Source organism: Papaver somniferum, chromosome 5 (assembly GCF_003573695.1).
Source record: "Papaver somniferum cultivar HN1 chromosome 5, ASM357369v1, whole genome shotgun sequence".
NCBI classification, from domain to species: domain Eukaryota; kingdom Viridiplantae; phylum Streptophyta; class Magnoliopsida; order Ranunculales; family Papaveraceae; genus Papaver; species Papaver somniferum.
In genome coordinates, this window is record NC_039362.1 from 104,731,893 (window position 1) to 104,746,482 (window position 14,590).

At 36.8% G+C, this 14,590-nt stretch overlaps 1 long non-coding RNA gene across 4 annotated transcripts; it reads right to left on the reverse strand.

Annotated features, from left to right (window-relative positions):
- Nucleotides 1-10,174: 10,174 nt before the first annotated feature.
- On the reverse strand, nucleotides 10,175-14,272 carry LOC113282359. Of its 4 annotated transcripts, XR_003326846.1 has the most exons (6): nucleotides 14,071-14,272; nucleotides 13,258-13,370; nucleotides 12,857-13,161; nucleotides 12,311-12,584; nucleotides 11,124-11,607; nucleotides 10,175-11,043 (listed from the first exon to the last, which is right to left on the reverse strand). It is a non-coding gene; the product is annotated as an uncharacterized LOC113282359 (long non-coding RNA). The 4 variants fall into 4 exon arrangements; XR_003326847.1 differs by having other exon boundaries at nucleotides 12,311-13,120; XR_003326848.1 differs by lacking the exon at nucleotides 12,311-12,584.
- Nucleotides 14,273-14,590: the final 318 nt, after the last annotated feature.

Consider the following 14,590-nt stretch of genomic DNA (forward strand, 5'->3'; position numbering starts at 1 on the left):
AAAAAAAAAAAAAAAAAAAAAAAAAAAAAAAAAAAAAAAAAAATCAGAAAAATACAAAAAAATCAAGTATTTATCAATTCCATCCTCTCTTGTTCCAAAAATAAAAAGAGAATAGTCAATGTAAATAAGAGTCATGTAAATAGTCATTTTGTTGTTTCATTGTAATAAGCAAGGAGGGTGTATGCCATTGATGTACAACGCGAGTAATTGTGAAATACCTCCAACTCACTCACAATTCTCGTAAAGTCCGGACAGCTAGCTAGATTTGGACCTTGGTTCTTAGCCTGAGAAACTATCTCTTGGTGATTAGTAGTCATAACATCCGATCTTTCTTTACACATGTGTAGATACACTTTACACTCTTATCACATGTCTTTATTTGTTATCAGTGCTAGGATTGTGCCTTACATAGCTAGATTGACATCTCCATTTTGCTGTGAGCTTAAACTGTTTTGCACATGTCACATTTGATGGAATATGAGCTTATATTTTGACCTAGAACTTTGTAGGTACGTTCTAAGCAAACCTTCACGAGACTTCACTCGTCCACTAGGGACACTTAGTGGTTTAAAAGGCTTAGTGCATACGCTAAATGCATTCGAGAGACCAGCGACAGTGGTATAGTTAGGATTTCCTTAGTTTTGTTTTACTTGAGGACAAGTAAAATTCAGGTTTGGGGGTATTTGATGAGTGCCAAATATTGTATATATTCATCCCTTTTTGTTGGCATTTAACTCATCTTTTGTGCATTAATTCTACATTTTATCCCATAGTCTGTATTTTCATTGTTTTCAAGAATAAATATTTTTTCTTACTTAATTTTGCATTTTTAGGTAATAAATAAAGTTTGGATGAATTGCGGAGCGAAAAGAGAAGAAAAGTAGTGAAAAGCCGGGAGGAATTACACAAGGAAGCCGCGAAGAATGTCGTGCACAAGACCAAAAGGCTAGAAGTGGGCTTGAAGAGGAAGAATTGTTCTTAAAGAAGACATGGGCCTGGCATACCCAAGGCCCAAAACCCTCACCCAAACCCATTTTCTATATCCAAGCCCGTCTCGGATTTCAGCCGTCAGATCGAAGCATTTCAGCATCCTACGGTCGCTCCTATGCCTGTGCATCAAATCCCGATGATTCCGCTAAACACTACAACACCTAACCTAATCTCGCACCGTAGACTTCGTTGTATTTTACATCCTACGGTCGCTACAAGCTGCTTCTTTCTTAGCCGTACGATCCACCTACCATCTCCATATCCAGCGGCTTCAGCTCGTGGTACACACATCTTGATACACCCGCCTAACACACTAATACTCGAACCCTATGACCTAGCCAAACAGCTCCCTACCCTAACCCATATCGACCTCCACCTTCTTCTTCCTCTCGCCCTCTCTGCAACAGAACCACCATACCCTGCCGTACCACCACCTATTCCACTTCCACAACCACCACTACCTACACCAACTACCACCAACTCCACCATTTCCATCATTACCCGACACGACCCATCCCCCTAATTCGAAGCGCTTTAACCTCTCTCACCAACTGACATAGGTGAGGGTTGATAAAACACCTCAAATTAGGGAGCAATTGTAGCGATTGGGAGCAGGAGAAGAACCGAGAGAGGCAGAGAAGACATGGGGCGACGTCAATTCAAAGTTTTGGTGAGTAAATTTCGGAGATTGAAAACCCTAATTTCAATTCTAGGGTTTCGGAAAAATTGGGTATTTAGTGATATAAATAGGGGGTGATGTAGAGGGGTAGAGGGGGATGATCTCTGGACTAGCCAGAAAAACATTTTGTTCTGTTTTATTTCACAATTTCAATTTCAGTTATTGCATGACAGTTGATAGTGAATGTTATATGATGTTTTGATTTTTATCTTCAATGTTGAGAATGTTGTTTCAATTAGCATATGTGATGAATGTTGATGTTGTTAACATGTTTTTCATGAACTAAGTTACTGCAGCTAAGGCTCAGATGAAGCCTTAGTGCATTGTTGGATGATGAATTGCTAGGTTAGAGCCTTAATGCTTGTTTTTCTTGAGCAATGGGAGAGATTAGTGCTCATCTGTGTGCTTGTGATTGATTGTATTGTCAAAAGACAGTCAATGCTAGGAGCACATTAGTTGAGCAAGCTGATTTTCTTTCCATTCCAATTGTATGCTTAGGGTCTTAATTTCAACCTAGAACTACATTGTTTGGCTAGGACACCAAGGTGGATTCTAAGCCATTAGCTTAGCCACAATTCCTTTCTTCAGTCACTTACAATTCCAGCTCTGCTTTTATTCACTGCTTAGTTACTTTCCTTTACTGTTTTGCTTAGTTCTTGCATTTTGAAGCTGTGTGCACTGAAGTCAGTGCACAATCTCACCCCTGCCCTTGGCTTACAGCCTTGGTTCCTTGCTGTTGTTATTTTATATCATCTGCCATCTAATCCTTGCTGTGCTGCCATCTTGTGTTAACTGTTTTAGTTCTTTGTATCTGCCTTCATCCATCACTGCTCACTGCCATAGTGCTTTGCACCCATTGATAGCTTAGGAAAATTCTTGTATGCTCCCGCTCCCTGTGGACTAACTCTTTCTTATCCCTATATTATAAAGCTTGACCTTGTATACTTGCAAGTTTTGTGTGTTTTCCATTTCCACACCACACAGCATCAAAGTTCTCATATCACAACTTCGACAACAATACTATGGTGATATGTATCACTCCCCCTTAGTCAATACTTCGTCTCAGCACGAAAACCACTCCCCTTTACATAATGATCCGAAAACCATATGTATTTGTAGTGTGAACTACATATTAATTCTCCCCCTTTTTGACAATAAAATTGGCAAAGGTACGAAAACGGGATCCTAATGAAAATTTTCATGGATACACTTCAAGACCAAAGAAAAGTAGATATCAACTTTGTTTAGATGCAATCATAAAGCCGAAGCTAAATGCATTCATCACGGAGTTTATAAAGATACAAGAGAACTCCTCAAATATTCCACAGCCGCACTTGCCACAAAGATATGGCAATTGAGCAAAAGTTCAAAAGAACTCTCCCCCATTTTATGTCATTCCCGAAATAACAACAAGAGCGACCTTACTTTTACAAGAAAAGAAGGATTTCTTTGGACACGAAAAACCACAAAATGATTTTGTATCCAAAATTCTCAATTAAACTAATCACAAGAGAACCCATGATTAATTTAATCGGAATACACAACCAAAATAACCACAAACGAATATATGATTAATCTAGTTGGAAATGCTCACACAAGAAGACTTATGGAGCCGCACAGTATATACATAAAGTATGGATTAGGGAAGATCAATACTGCGGAATATACAAGGATCCATTCTATTTTCATCACTATTTGCACAATGACATATAATAGATATAATCCTTGTAAACAAAAGATTTTAATCTATCTTCCATCAAAAAACGACATAATAGGCTTAACTTTTGTTTGTCAAAAGTTCATCGATCTTGTATCAATACATGCATATCGACATATAAACGAGATAACTTTTGACAATATATGGGACAATAATAGTTCACGGACGCAAACATACATATCCCATAACACATTGCAATATATAAAATCATAAAGATTAATACTGCAAAAATCATCTTCGTGTTTGCCTAGTTACGTGTACTCACAATAATGGTTATTCCAAACCCTAGTTATCCTTCTTAAACAAAAACAAAAATTAAATTCTCTTAAGAAGTTTTACTAGACATTAAGATCTTTGAAAAATTCCTTGTCGTCCCCGAACTCCTTGTCGTCAACAGCCATTGTAACATATGGTTCATGGAGGAAGGAGTCAATACCAATAAACCTTCTTGGCTGATGATGTCGAACCAGGGCCTTCTGAATTTCCAATGATCTTAAAACGCAAGCCTTTATTTGTTGAATCTCTTTTCTTGCCAACTTCAACTCTTCAAGAACATCAGAAAACTTCTGAGAGTTTGAAGGAATAGCTCTTGGCTTCCTCACATTCCTTCTTTTTCTTTTTAAAGTTGGAGGCAATTGAGATTTCTCTTTTTCCTTAGTGATTGATGGCTTAACAATCATATTTATATCTTTCCCATCAGAAGGCATGATGCTTAGAGTATCCATGAAAGCACGGTTTTGTGAGAGGAGTTCACAATCAAACCTCAACAAGCAGTCTTAAGATATAAAGAGTGTCATAGAAGGAATGTAGGGTTTCGAAACCTTTAAACAGGTTCGTACACGTCCAACTCACAACCCTATAAAGAGTAGAATTGTCGATAATAACCCTCTTCTTTTGGCAAACCGGTCCCTTCCACTATCAAAAGTGACATGGAGGAATTCCAAATCATACGACACAAAAAACAAAACTAAAGAAAATTTTATTTTTAAAGTCTGAGGTGTGCAAGATCTTGTCTCTTTTGAACAGGCACATGAGACAATATGCACAAGACAACACAATCAAGTTGTGTTGTGGTGAACAACAATTTGTCCACCATGATCCTTTTGGTTGGGATTCATGTAACCCTCCCTTTCCATATGTTTAGACCATGTTTTCTTCTCTAATGTCCTATATCCGTCTTTGGAAACTAATCTCTTCGAGAAAGATAAGATCTTACATACCTTAGTTGTTTTCTCTGCGAGTTTAAGCTTAGTGGCTAGAGAATCTGCTCTTCGCTGAAGCTTGTTGACATATCTCATCTTGTGTTTGTATTTGAAACACTTTGAAATCTCATGACCTTTGAGAGAACAATAGGAGCATGTCAACATATAATATGGTTCAGGCGCCCGAGATGTGCAAGCTGCTAAACACATAGGTGATCCTGAAACATTAAACATAGAGTTTCCAACATAGAGATCAAAAGACTCTTCCATCTTGATTGGGTTCTCTTCTAAGAGATTATCAATATCGATGTATGTATTGCTACAATTATCAAAATCAATATTTTCACATAGAAGAGCAACACTTGATTTTTTGTCTTCATCAGAATCATAATTGTCAGATATCTCATCAAGTGTCGCAGCAAGACCTTTGTTCCCAGTGTATTTTCTACGATTTGGACACTCGTTTGCAAAATGACCAAATCCCTTACACTTAAAGCACTGAGGCATATCCTCGTCATCAGTTTCATCAGTGTCCCTGTATTTAGGAGGAATACGATTATGAGGTTTGACTGATGCTTTAGGCTTATCTCTGGTGAACCTTTTACTTCTCTTCAATAGAAGATCTCTAAACTGTCTTGTGATCATCGAGACCTATTTTCCAAGATCTTCATCTGATGAATCAATCTCAGAGTGATCATCTTCAGAGATATACACTTTTTTAATTTTATCAAGTAATTTTTTGTCTTTTAGTGCTTTGAACGCAACATCCTTAGATTTGGATGAATGCTCGTGATCAAATATCTTAAGCTTCCCAACCAACGTATTTCTGGATAGATTATCAAGGTTATTTCCCTCAACAATGGCATGCTTCTTAGAGTTGTATCTAGATGGCAGCGATCTGAGAATTTTCATCACAATGTTCTTTTCAGGAATAGTCTTACCCAATGCAAAAGATGCATTAACAATTTCAGACACTTTGTGATTAAACTCATCAAATGAATCTTCATCTGCCATACGAAGGTTTTCCCAATCGGAATTAAGGTTTTGAAGCCTAGCTTCCTTTTCACTGGTATTACCTTCGAATACGGTTTCTAAGATATCCTACGCATCTTTAGACCTAGTGCAATTTGACACATGGTGTTGAAGATTTGGGGTAATGGCATGTATGATGGCATTCAAACCGTAGGAATTTTTCTTTGAAGCAAGTATCTCGCCAGGACTGTATTCACCAATATTCTTGGGAACGTTTACATTTCCTATTGCCACAACGGGAGCATCATAGCCATTAACTACATATACCCATGATTGAAAATCACGTGCTTGAAGAAAAGCTCGCATTTTTCCACCATAAGTAATTAGAGTCATCGAAGACTGGTGGTACATTAATAGAGATAGCACCTCTGTCCATAGAGTCAGATCGCTACAAACACAGACTTGTATGGTCTTGAACGTGTTTTCCTGCTCTGATACCAATTGAAAAGGCGGGGGTATAACAACCACACCCAATATTTCGATTAGCAATCTGTATGGACTAACTCCAATATACTTTCTAGAGAATCAACTAGACAGTCAGACTCAATCTAGAGAAAAGTATATCGAGGAGTTAATATCTCTCTCACTTGATTTGATTTTTACTCAAGCAAATAGAAATCTGCGAGTCTTTATCAAATACAAGGATAATAACTTGGATGGTACCAAAGACTAACATCCAAGTGTCAATCAATTTAAATCAAAAACCAAAGGTTGGATATTCTAATTGATTGATCTTAACGCACAACATGTGATATTTCAATTATATAACAAAATATAATGCGGAATAGAAATAACACAAACACCAGAAATTTTGTTAACGAGGAAATCGCAAATGCAGAAAAACCCCGGAACCTAGTCCAGATTGAACACCATACTGTATTAAGCCGCTACAAACACTAGCCTACTACAAACTAACTTCGGTCTGGACTGTAGATGAACCCTAATCAATCTCACACTGATTCAAGGTACAGTTACACTCCTTACGTCTTTGATCCCAGCAGTATAAGTCTGTCTCCCACAAATAAATCTATGAGTTTTGTTCCGTCTTTTGATAAATCAAGGTCAACAGGAACTAATTGATAACCCGAACTTATATTCCCGAAGAACAACCTAGTATTATCAATCACCTCACAATAATCTAAATCGTATGGTAGCGAAACTAGATATTGTGGAATCACAAACAATGAGACGAAGATGTTTGTGATTTCTTTTTATTTTGCCCTATCGGAGATATAATCTCAAGTCAATTATTCAGTTGAACTCGTACGATAGAAAATGGCAAGATCAGATTGCTCAACTACAAGAGAAGTAGTTTCGTCTGGCTTCACAATCCCAATGAAGTCATTCAGTCGTCAACCTACAGGGTCTCGAGAAGAAACCTAAGGTTAAAGGAGAATCGACTCTAGCAAAACCAACTAGTATCACACAGGAGGTGTGGGGATTAGTTTTTCCAGTTGCTAGATGTCTCCTTTATATAGTTTTCAAATCAGGGTTTGCAATCCAAGTTACCTCGGTAACAAAGCATTCAATATTCACCGTTAGATGAAAAACATGATTCAACCAAGCTAATATCTTTCAACCGTTAGATCGAAACTTAGCTTGTCACACACAAATGAAATGTATTCATTTAGGTTTGAGTAACCGTACCTAAACGTGTACACTTAGTTGGTTCACAAATAGTTAACCAATGGTTAGCCATATGAGCACTTTCATATTAACCGTATTCATCTTTCTCATAACTAGTTCAAATGACTCATAAGAACTAGTTCAAGAGTTGTTCAATTACTTAGGTCTTTATTCATAGACACAATTGAAATAAAATCGGTTTGATTCACTTGAATCAATTCATGAACAATATAGCCACGGTTTGCAAGAGTGCATTCCTTATTGATTTATTGTTTTAAGTTCATAAACTTCCGATTTGAGAAATAACCAGCTTGGGCACGCGTACGGGTATGCGTACCTTAGCTACCGGATTTGAGTTTGGAAACTCAACATAAATTTTCGGTTCGAAAACTTCCGAGAGTACGCGTACGGGTACGCGTACCTAAGGTGACTGGTTTTCCAGTTTGTAAACTTACAAACTCAGCAGAATTTTCGGTTCGAAAACTTCCGCAGGTACGCGTACGGGTACGCGTACTCAACCTGTCTCCTTCACCAATACCGGATGCACACATATGCACGCATTTGGTTTCCAGCACATGGATTTATACACTAATGTGCGAACACACTATATATGCTTATATCCATAGTTGGTAATCTCAATTCTACATTTCAATCATTGAAACATTCTTCTATAATGTTATAATAATCGTTATTCACGACTATCGTCATCAAAGCTATTTTCAAGATTGAAACGTCATCATGACTTTCGTCACGGGTAAAGATGAAAATGGTTAAAGCAAAAGCTTATCAACACATATTTCGAGAAAAAAGATATGCGAGTAAACTCGGCTCGAAATAGCAAATGTGTATGTATGAAAACTATCATACTTATACGATTTTGTCTCAAGAGTAGGAGATAGAATAGACTTTTGAGTGACAGATAAGTTCAAGTCTCCACATACCTTTTTGTCGGATGAAGTTCCACTTATTCCTCGAGTAGTTCTTCGTCTTCGTAAGATGATCTCCATGAAGTCTGGAGCTCGACTGCACTTAACTATCCTAGACCGAGAATTAGTCATAAGTAAACTAGAAATCAAGACATATAGTTTTGATCACTAATATTGACAAACATGCTTGAGATAGAAACGCATGCGAGCTCGACCGAGAAGTGCTCTAACAGTTCTCTTATGTCGAGCATGACCAATTGAATTGATCATGTTGTGGTTAATTTGGTTGTGTATTCCAATTAAATTAATCATGGGTTTTCTTGTAATTAATTTGATTGTATTTTTTTGATTGTATTAATCACGGGTTCTCTTGTGATTAATTCAATTGAATATTTTGGATACAAATTCATGTTTTCATGTGATTTGAGTTATCCAAAAGAAATCCTTCTTTTCTTGTAAAAGCAAGGTCGCCTTTGTTGTTCTTTCGGGAATGACATTTATGGGGGAGAGTTCATTTTGAACTTGTGCTTAATTGCCAAATCTTTGTGGGGAGTGCGGCTGTGGAATATTAGGGGTTATCTTGTATCTTTATAAACTCCTTGATGAATGAATTTAGCTTCGGCTTTATGATGGCATCTAAATAAGTTGATATGGTATTCTCTTTTGGTCATGAAGTATCTCTGTGAAAATTTCATGAGGATCCCACTAGTTTTCGTACCTTTGCCAATTTATATTGACAAAAAGGATGAGAATTAATGTGTAGTGTGATACTACAAATACATATGGTTTACGGATCATTACGTAAGGGGGAGTGGTTTTCATGTCGAGATGAAGTATTGACTAAGGGGGAGTGATACATATCACCATAGTATTGTTGTCAAAGTTGTGATACAATTGAACTTTGATGCTGTGTGATAATACTATGACACCGTATAATAATGATTGAGAGCATTTTGTTTTCTTATTGTTATCGCTACAGATCTTCAACAACTGTGATGCTGAACTTACAACCTTTAGGATCATGGAGTACTTGGAAGTGACGAAGATTTCGAGTCGCGTTGAAGATGCCAAGGAGATCAAGCATTTGGATGAGAAGCTACAATTTCTATCTATTTTGTAATCCATACTAGATCTTAACCCGTGCCGTAACGGCACGGGATGTTTTGTCTTTAATACGATATTTTTCACATTCCTTTTGCTTCAGTTTTTTTCGTGAGTAGTTATTTTGTTATTCAAATAGGTTTTGGGCAGAAAAATAATGAGTTACCTGATCTTTTTATTTTTTTTAGCATGTTATTTCAATTTACTATCTGGACGGAGTAATAATGTTGTGCCAACATGTAAAAATATTAAAAATTCAGTAAATATATATTTGCCCTATTTATTGTTCCATCACACCATAATTTTAAATTTCAAAAAGAATATTTCATCTAACAGTACATATATCTAAACTGGCAATCCAGCCCCATGATGTTTATGACTACAATTGGTTCCGATTGTGATTACTCATGAGATTAAACAAATACCCCAACATTAGTCAAATAATGTCTACAAATAGAGATCGAAACAAAGTGCTAACGGGAAAAATGAGAGACTAACATCAGTGTTACAAAGAAAATACCATGTATGTACAAATTTTGTTAACCAAACATGTATTCAAATTAAAAAGTCATCAACTTAACACAAAAATATATAAAAAAAACCCAAATTAAATCAATACTTTCATAAACAAAACTCAATACTTGCATAAACAAAACTTATAAGAGAATTTAGTAAGTAATTATTAAATACCTTTAAAATCACTATTAGAGATTTAATTGCATTCCTCGTTAAAAATTACGGTAGGACGAAATCACCTGATCAACCTGTAGAAATGTCAGATTTTGGTCGATCCTCAAGTACAGGTTAATGTTGCAGGTTAAAATTACGGTACGACAAAATTGTGAGTTGAATCCACCAGTGAAAATACTGGTTTTTACGTAACGGCACGGGAAAGGATATATATCGAAATGATGATTTATTTATTTTTTTAAAAAGGATAAACCTTTCACTAAAAAACTCATCGAGTTACATCAAGTATCTCTGTGATAAGAGAGGGTAGCCATATTGGTAGGATCTCGGACCAGAAAACAGAATTAACTTGCAGCTTTGCATCTTTAGCAAATCGATGAACTACTTTATTGGTTTCTTTTGGGACATCACGACATTATTATTAAAATACTTGAGCATTTGTTTCTCTTCGAAATGTTGATTGTTTGATGGTTTTACTGATCGGTTATGTGAGAGTGTCGGTTGTTGCTGCACACTATAAATAGTATTACTTTTCTGATTAGATAGCCTGGAATGTTTGAAAGATCCGATCAGTGATTACCAACAGCTTGGAATGTCCTTAAATATAAACCACAAACATTTCAAATACAATCCACATCCAAACGTATGAGGACGGCCGGACCCTGATAACTTGCACAACCAAAATGCAACCTGATAACTTGCACAACCAAAATGCAAAAGGAATTAGTGTTCATGACTAAAGCGGGAATAAAGAACACATAACACCAACTATGAGAAGGCAAAAGAGATAATAAAGCATAACCATCTCCCAAACATTGATTTAGTCGATGGGACGCAAGCATAACTATCTTCCATGTGCAAAGCCTGTGGTAAGGCAGAACAACTACGCAGCGCTTCTTGGATGCTTAATATTACCCCCAGATTTGGACTTGGATTTCCTCCTAGACGGAAGCAAAAAATAAACGCTTCAATAAGGGGAAGAAGGTGGACCATGTTGAATGAGTTCAAAGTTACCAAAGAACCCACAGCCTGGTGAAGAAGTGGTGAGAACCCAGAAAGGATTGCATCCTTCGTTGATTCCTGCAATAGTAACAGTGATTATATTACTTTGGTGGGCTACTTTATGAGGTGTGATGGTAAAATGGATTTGGGAATTTTACCTCTAAGGGATGATTTCAGAGGAAGTGTAAGTGTATTGAACCATGTTATGGACCTCACTGTTCGGAGCCCCAAACATGTCGGTACCAGTTGCATCTTCAATTTCAAAATGGAGAAGGTACTTGGCTGTGGGAATGTCGACTTTGGTCTCAAATTTTGCATACCAAAGATTACCATCCTCACCAACAACTTTCTCGCTACACCCACGGCAATCAAGATATTACCAACCAGTCTCCATTAGGATATTTTTAGCACAACACATTGGCAGGCTAAATACATGGATAAAATTGAGTTTTAATCCATGAAAACCTGGGTAAATCAAAGTGTGCCTAATTGGAATGCATGCATGGTATTTTTGGTGGAGGCAGGCCCCATTCGGTAGGAAGTAATCTGGCTACTGTGTAGTTATCAGCATCCAGAATTTCAATGGGTGCTTTCCCTTTTTGCTCGCAATAGTAATATGACAGGGGCCTGCCATCCAAGCACCTGCAGACATCGCAACAAAAGTAAATGATCCAAAAGGGGGGCATATAAAAGGGGGACATATGAGGGTAAAATGACATGTACATGTAAAATCAAATGCCAGATGAGTTGTTTTTTTTTCTTGAGGATATGGCCATTCTGAGACTTATACACATTGAAATGAATCTTGGATGAGATAGAATTAGTATAAAGAACACTTTTTTAAAACTCTTAACAGATAATGTCAAGGCCTCTATATTTCTCAATCGAGATAATATCGAAGGACTTATTAGGGAAGGATGTAGCAATAGAAAAAAATTAAATCACCGTAGCTTATGATTTACTTGAACCAAAAATAACTTTGATGGACTAAAATTTTTATTTACGTGGGATGTAATTTTATTTAAGTTTTGAAGCAAGGGATGTAATGTTCGAGGAACAGAAACTATTGGACAGTGGCAGAGGATTTAAAGGAAGTTGAAGAGTAACCACATGAGGTAGTAGGACTAAAACGGTCTAGTGCTTTTTGGACTTTTGTTGAAACAGTAAAAAGTGAAATTAAATGGCCAAACTTAATATACGGAAGTACTCATTTTGTTGTGATCAAATCGATATAACACTTGCATACGCAAATTAACTCGGGACCGTTGGATATGTACTAATGCTATTGAACTCCAGTATCTATAAGATAAAATAGATAAAATTTACTTTTCTTGAAGATCTATACCTTTTGGCATGTCGATATTCGTGTACACTCTGGTGGCAATAGTGGAAGAGAGGGTGCATATTCCAGTGTGAGCCCCATCAAAAGCTACTTACAATGGTCTTGAGAAGTACTTAAATAAAATTCAAAAGTTATATGCGAACAGAGTATCCAACAGAGAGCATAACTTTGATATCTCTTCATAAAAGTGGAGCAAACAACAACCTCAGAAGGACCAGGGTTGCCGGTTGGAGTTTGAACTAATTGGAACATTTCCCACCCGGTGTGCAAAAGACCCCTAGAGATAATATTCAGTTTCTTACCCATACAGAAAATTGTTGTGTGGTTAGGGAAATTTGCATGTTCATACTATGGCATGATTAATGAAACAAAAAAGTGCAAAGAACACAAACCTAAGATTCTCAATGGTGAGTTCATGCATCTATTCGAATGTTGGTTATGGTTTTCAGCATGTTGTTGCAGTCCAAAATTTCTAATAATAAGTGATTATCACCCTAGGTTATGATATCAATGTTACGGCAAATATAGTTTATCTGTAAAATGTTTTACCTGTGAGATACGTTTTGAAGTTTAGACCTTCATATGTGATAAAAGATAATTTCTGGCAGAGGAATCGACATGGAGTAAGCATCAAGAGTGGCCACAGCAGTGTTCCACCTAATAAAAACCACCTCGTTCGTTGTTTGATGGACGAAACTCAGGCCTAGCGGTGGTAAAACTCAATTTGTCAATTATGTAAAGTATGTCTTCTCAGATGAGCTTGTCAAATTTCCAAAAAAGATTTCTGGGACCGACGACGCGCAATTCCTCCACCTTGTGCAAGGACAACTTTGATGATTATCGATACAACCCAACTACAAAAGTGTAATATAAGCTAACCATTTCAAGAACGTATAAGATTTACCCATCACTATTTTATCAACTTGACAACTGAAAGGGGGAATAATTACCTCTATTAAATTGGGATGAAGATGGTGAGAATTACCTCCAACTTGATTCGTTGCAGATTAAATTCCAATAACATTAGCTTCTAATGATTACCTCCATTCAGCTGCTACAGAACCTGTCACACCATTGAGACGACTGTATTTTGAAAATTTCTCCATGGATCATCTGAAGCTTAAAAGAAAAAACATCCTGAACTAAAAAGATCCGAAACAATATTCTTCAAAGGTCTTTTGTATCTAGGGTTTGAGCCTCTCTCTTTCCGCTGGAGCAATTACCAAAAATATTTTCTCCTATGATTTTTTTGGGAAAATAACACTACTGTGTGTAACATAATGTTTCATGGGATCACACACGACCGTAGATTTATCTATTGGGAGGAAAAAAATCATATATAACATGAATGACGATTGAAACCAATAAATAAATTTATTACAAAAAGGAAGATGAAAGGCTAAAAGAACCATACAGTTCCTTTGGTTAACATAAAAAGATTGTAACTGCATATGAAAAGCGCAAATAAATATAAAGAAGCTGAAACAAAGCGGCAATATGTCGTGATGGAACATTGATGTGGGAGGACGCTATCAGGCTAAAATGCATATGCTCCTAGCAATTAGGTCAAAATAAGAAGCACCATGGCATAATCTGAAAATTAAACTTAGGTTAAAGTTTAACGGACCCTTTTTAAAGCTGGACATAAAAATTTTAATCAAACTTTCATACAAATAATGAATCAAAATCAAATTTAAAGACAAATAATGAACCAAAATTTGAATTTTCGTGGAATCAGAGAACCAGGACTGGCAAAATCATACCCGTAATTTGAGTTTTGCCGATTGATCTGAGAACTGATTTGAGTTTTGCAATCCTGGTTGATCTGAGAACTAAACCAAAACTCAAAACCATGAAGAACATTCCAATGACTAACTAAATGGAACCTGCGTCTTCCATGTTTAGTGATGTAAGGCAGGAAGATGAAGAAGTTGAGGGTAGAGGATTTTGGGTCTTAGACTCTGAGTCCATAGAAAACGATTAAGCGCTCACGGTTACTCATTCCTCCCTATAAAAGCAAAGGCACACGTGCACAAAGAGGATGCGGTCTGGATAACCACAACCCTTGATTTATCTTTATCTGGACAAATCCTGGCCACCACTAACACAGGTAAACTTAGCCTAGCTTTGTTTTGTACTAATGATGTATTGACAGTTTTGTCACTAAAATTGACAAAGGGGGAAACTGTTAGAGCACTGCTCGGTCGAACTCGCATACGTTGCTATCTCAAGCATGTTTGTCAATGTTAGTGATCAAAACTATAAGTCTTGATTTCTAGCCTA